The following is a 4,978-nucleotide window of genomic DNA, read 5'->3' as shown; positions in this document are numbered from 1 at the left end:
GTTTTAGCACAGCTTCCAGACTAAGACAGACCAGGAAGATAGGCCTGACAATCCACTTCCAAAATTCAGCCAATGAAAGTCCTATGGATCCCAGATTGTCTAATCCTCAACCAATTGTGGTGATGGCGCAGGACTAGATAGCGTTTTGTTCTATTGTGCATAGGGTCACCATGAGTCAGGGGCCAAATTGTTGGCAGCTAAACAACCACAACAAAACTTACCATGAAATACAATCAGGTGGTTTTCAAACCTGAAGGAGAATTAGGGAGCTTCCTAACTTAACTGGTCTTCTCTCCAGGCCAAAGACAGCAAAGACCAGGGGAGCTAAGGAGGCTGCATGAAAGATTATAAAAATGCTTTCAAGAAATGTTTTCAGCTGGTTCAAGCAGGAAGTCAGAAGACAGAAAAGCAAAGAGCAGGCTTCTTTCCAGAAGCTCAAATCATCATTCTCTGCTGCATTTACTAACTTGGAAAGAATCATCAAGAATGGAAGAAGTAGAGTTTGGTGTGATACCAGAAGTTGGCTATCCTTTGAATCTTTTGTCCAGCTCTGTTAAGTTGGAAAGGTTCATCCAGAGAGCTCATTTGAGTGTAAAATATAATTCTGCTGGTTACAGGCAAAACAAAACATCATGGTACAGAATGATAAATAGAATGCAACATCTTCTTTCTCCACAATCAACTAAAGGAGGGGGAGGGAACCAATGGAGTATTCTTTTATGTGTTGTTTCCTCTCCACAATTCAAAATACAAGGCTGTAGAGTAATAAAATTAAATATGCCGTAATGGAAAAAACAAAACAAAACAACAACAAAACATTGTCACTATAAATAAGCTTTATTACTCCATCTGAGCAAGATTTAAAAAAAAGGAGCTGGCTAGTGAGTGCCTCTTCCCTTTCAAAACCAAAGCACAATCAAAGGCAACAGGATAAAAAGCACAGCAGAGATAAAACTGGAATTTTTAGCTGTGATGGAGAGACACATGGCCTGAGCTGCCCCTCCCCCTGCCCCCCTCCTCTCCCAGCCCTGACAGTGTGTAGAAATGTGGTGTGTTTTGTTTTATTTGGGAGATGTCTATGAAAAATGCAGTGTGCTGCACAGGCATCTTTAACGCCCCCTCTGTCCTCCACCTCCCCCACACACACCTGATACACAACAATGGTGACCAGCACTGTTTGTGACAAGGTTGCAATTAGTAATCCCAGAGGAGCATGTAGTGAGTGACGTACTAATATACACATCTCTGTCTATATTATTAGTTTTCTGTGGCTGCTGCAACAAAGTCCCATGGACTGAGTGGCTGAAAACAACAGAAATTTATTCTCTCACAGTTCTGGAGGTTAGAAGTCCAAACTCAAGGTGTTGGCAGAGGTTCTACGGTGGGACCCTTCCTTTCCTCTTCCTGATGAAATGTAGACACCGTACCAGTTAGTTGCTGGCAATCCTTTATGTTCCTTGACTTATAGTCACATAAGCCCAGTCTTTTCCTCTGTCTTCTTCCGTATGTGTTTGTGTCTCAGTGCCCATATTTTTCTCTTCGGAAAGAACATTTAATTAGAACCCACCTAATGCAGTAAGCCACCACTCATCTGTCAGTTTGTCAGACAGTGGTGGCTTGTGGGATGTTGTGATGCTGGAAACTATGCCACTGGTATTTTAAATACCAGCAGGGTCGCCCATGGTGGACAGGTTTCAGCATAGCTTCCAGACTAAGATAGACTAGGAAGAAGGATAGGCTGAACACTTTTGTAAAGTTACCCACTGAAAATCTTACATTCAGCAGCAGAACACTGTCATATATAGTGTGGGAAAATGAGCCCCTCAGGTTGAAGGCACTCAAAATACGAACTGGGAAAGAGCTGCCTCTGCAAAGTAGAGTTAACTGTGATGACATGCATGCAGCAAAGGTTTTAGGACCTTCATTTGCTGATAGGGCACAACTCAAAATGAGAAGAAACAGCTACAATCATCCATTAATAGTCAGAACATGGACAGTACTAACTGTATCTAGGAAAATTGTTGTGTTATTAGTTCTGACTTCCAGTAATCCTATGCAAAATAGAACAAAATGCTGACCTCACAATTGTTGTTACACTTGGGCCTATTGCTGCTGCCACTGTACAAATCCATCTTGTTGGGGGCCTTCCTCTTATTCCCTTACTGAGCATGATATCCATCTCTAGAGACTTGTCCCTCCTGATAATATGTCCATATGATAAGAGACAAAGCCTGGCCATCCTGGCTTTTAAGGAGAATTGTGACTATACTTCTTCCTACACTGATTCATTTGTTCTTCTGGCAGTCCATGATAGTTTCAATATTCTCCAACATCATAACTCAAATGCATCAATTCGTCTACAGTCTTCCTTATTCATTGGCCAACTTCCAAATGCATATGAGGCTATTGAAAACAACCTGGCTTGGGTCAGGCACAACTTAGTCCTCAAACTGATATCTTTGAAGAGGGCTTGTACAAATACTTTTAAAAATGACATCAAAGGCACTACATACATGGACCTCACCAGATGGAATACACAGGAATCATATTGACTATATCTGTGGGAAGAGATGGTGAAAACGCTCAATATTATCAGCCAGAAGGAGGCCAGGGGCTGATGTGGAACAGACCATCGATTGCTCATATGAAAGTTCAGGCTGAAGCTGAATAAAACTTAAAGAAGTCCACAAGAACCAAACATGACCTTGAACATATCCAACCTGAATTTAGAGGCCATCTTAAGACAAATTTGATGCATTAGACACTACTGACCAAAGACCAGAAGAATTGTGGGATGTCATGAAGAACATCACATAAAGAAAGCAAAAGGTCATTAAAAAGACAGGAAAGATAGAAAAGACAAAAGTGAATGTCAGAAGCCTCAGTAACTTGCTCTTGAATGCAGAGAAGCTAAAGTGAATGGAAGAAATAAGGAAATAAAAGAGCTGAACAGATAATTTCATAGGGCATATGAAAAGACAAAGTCAAGTGTTATAATGAAATGTACAAAGACCTGGAGTTATAATACCTAAAAGGAAGAACTGAGAGAATGGAAGAAAATATTCAAGCCTTTACTTGAAATGTTAAAGGATTGTATGGACAAAATATTGAATAATGCAGAAAGCATCAAAAGAAGATGGAAGGTCTACACAGAGTCACTTTACCAAAAAGAAATGGTCAATGTTCAACCATTTCAAAAAGCAGCATATGACCAAGAACCAATGGTTCTTAAGGAAGAAGTCCAAACTGCACTGAAGACATTGGCAAAAAATAAATTAATGGAATACAAGTTGAATTGACGGAAATGACCAAATACAAATTGAAATGTTTCAACACTGATGAAGTACTGGAGGCACTCACTCATCTATGCCAAGAAATTTGGAAGATAGCTACTTGGCCAACAGATTGGAAATGATCCATATCTGTGCCCATTCCAATGGAATGCAGAAATCATCAAACAATATCATTAATATCACATGCCAGTAAAATTTTGCTAACGATAATTTTAAAATGGCCACAACTGTATGCACATGGCCCTTGCCATATAGAATACACAATAATCAAATTGAATATGTCTGTGGGAAGAGATGATGGAGAAGCTCATTATCATCAGCCAAAATAAAATCAAAATCAGGGGCCGACTAAGGAAAAGACAGGCCATCAATTGCTCACTTTGCAAGTTCAGGCTGAAACTGAAGAAAATTCAAACAAATCCATGAGAGCTAAAATACGATAGCCCACCTGAATTTAAAGACCATCTCAAAAGCAGATTTGATGAATTAGACACTAATGATCGAAGACTGGAGAATGTGTAGGATGACATCAAGCACATCATACATAAAGAAATCACGAGGTCATTAAGAAGACAGGAAAGAAAGAAAAGACCAAAATAGATGTCAGAAGAAACTCTGAAACTTGCTCTTGAACTTAAGAGAAGCTAAAGTAACTGGTATTGAGGGAAGAAGTCCAATGTGCAATGAAGGCACTGGCAATTAACAAGGCTCCAGGAACCAATGGAATACAAATTAAAATCTTTCAACAAATGGATGCAGCAATGGAGGCACTCACTCATCTATGCCAAGAAACTCATCTATGCCAAGAAACTTGGAAGACAATTCCTGGCCAATTGATTGGAAGAGATCCATAGTTGTGCCCATTCCAAAGAGAGGTGATGCAATGGAATGTGGAAATGATAGAACAATATCATTAATGTTGCATGTAAGGAAATTTTTGCTGAAGATAATTCAAAAACGGTTACAACAGTATATTGTCAGAGAAATTCTAGAGATTCAAGCCGAATTCAGAAAAGGAGGTTGAACTAGGGATACCATCGCTGACTTCAGATGGATCTTAGCTGAAAGCAGAGGATACCAAAGATATATTTACTTGTGCTTTATCAACTATGCAAAGGCTTTTGACTGTGTGAATCATAGCAAACTATGGATAACATTGTAAAGAATGGGTTTTCCAGAACATTTACTTGTGCTCATGAGAAGCCTGTACATAGTAGACCAAGAGGCAGTCGTTTGAATAGAACAAGGGAACACTGAACATTTAAAACCAGGACAGGTGCGTGCCAAGGCTGTATCCTTTCCATACATATTCAGTCTGTATGATGAGCAAAGAATCCAAGAAGGTAGATATATAAGAATATGGCTTCAGGATTGGAGGAAGACCCGTTAACAAGCTGCAATATGCAGATGATACAACTTTGCTTGCTGAAAGTGAAGAGGACTTAAAATACTTGCTAATTAGGATGAAAGATTACAGTCTTCAGTATGAATTGCACCCCTGTATAAAGAAAACATAAACCCTTACAACTAGACCAATAAATAGCATCATGATAAATCTAGAAAAGGTTGAAGTTGTTAAAGATTTCATTTTGCTTGGATCCACAATCAACACTCATGAAAACAGCGATCAAGAAATTAAGCAACAGGCAAATGTGTTTCAAAAGACCTCTTTAAAGTGTCAAAGG

The sequence above is a fragment of the Chrysochloris asiatica genome, unplaced genomic scaffold (genome assembly GCF_000296735.1).
Source record: "Chrysochloris asiatica unplaced genomic scaffold, ChrAsi1.0 scaffold00049, whole genome shotgun sequence".
Taxonomy (NCBI): Eukaryota; Metazoa; Chordata; class Mammalia; order Afrosoricida; family Chrysochloridae; genus Chrysochloris; species Chrysochloris asiatica.
Note: the sequence above shows the minus strand (reverse complement) of the source record.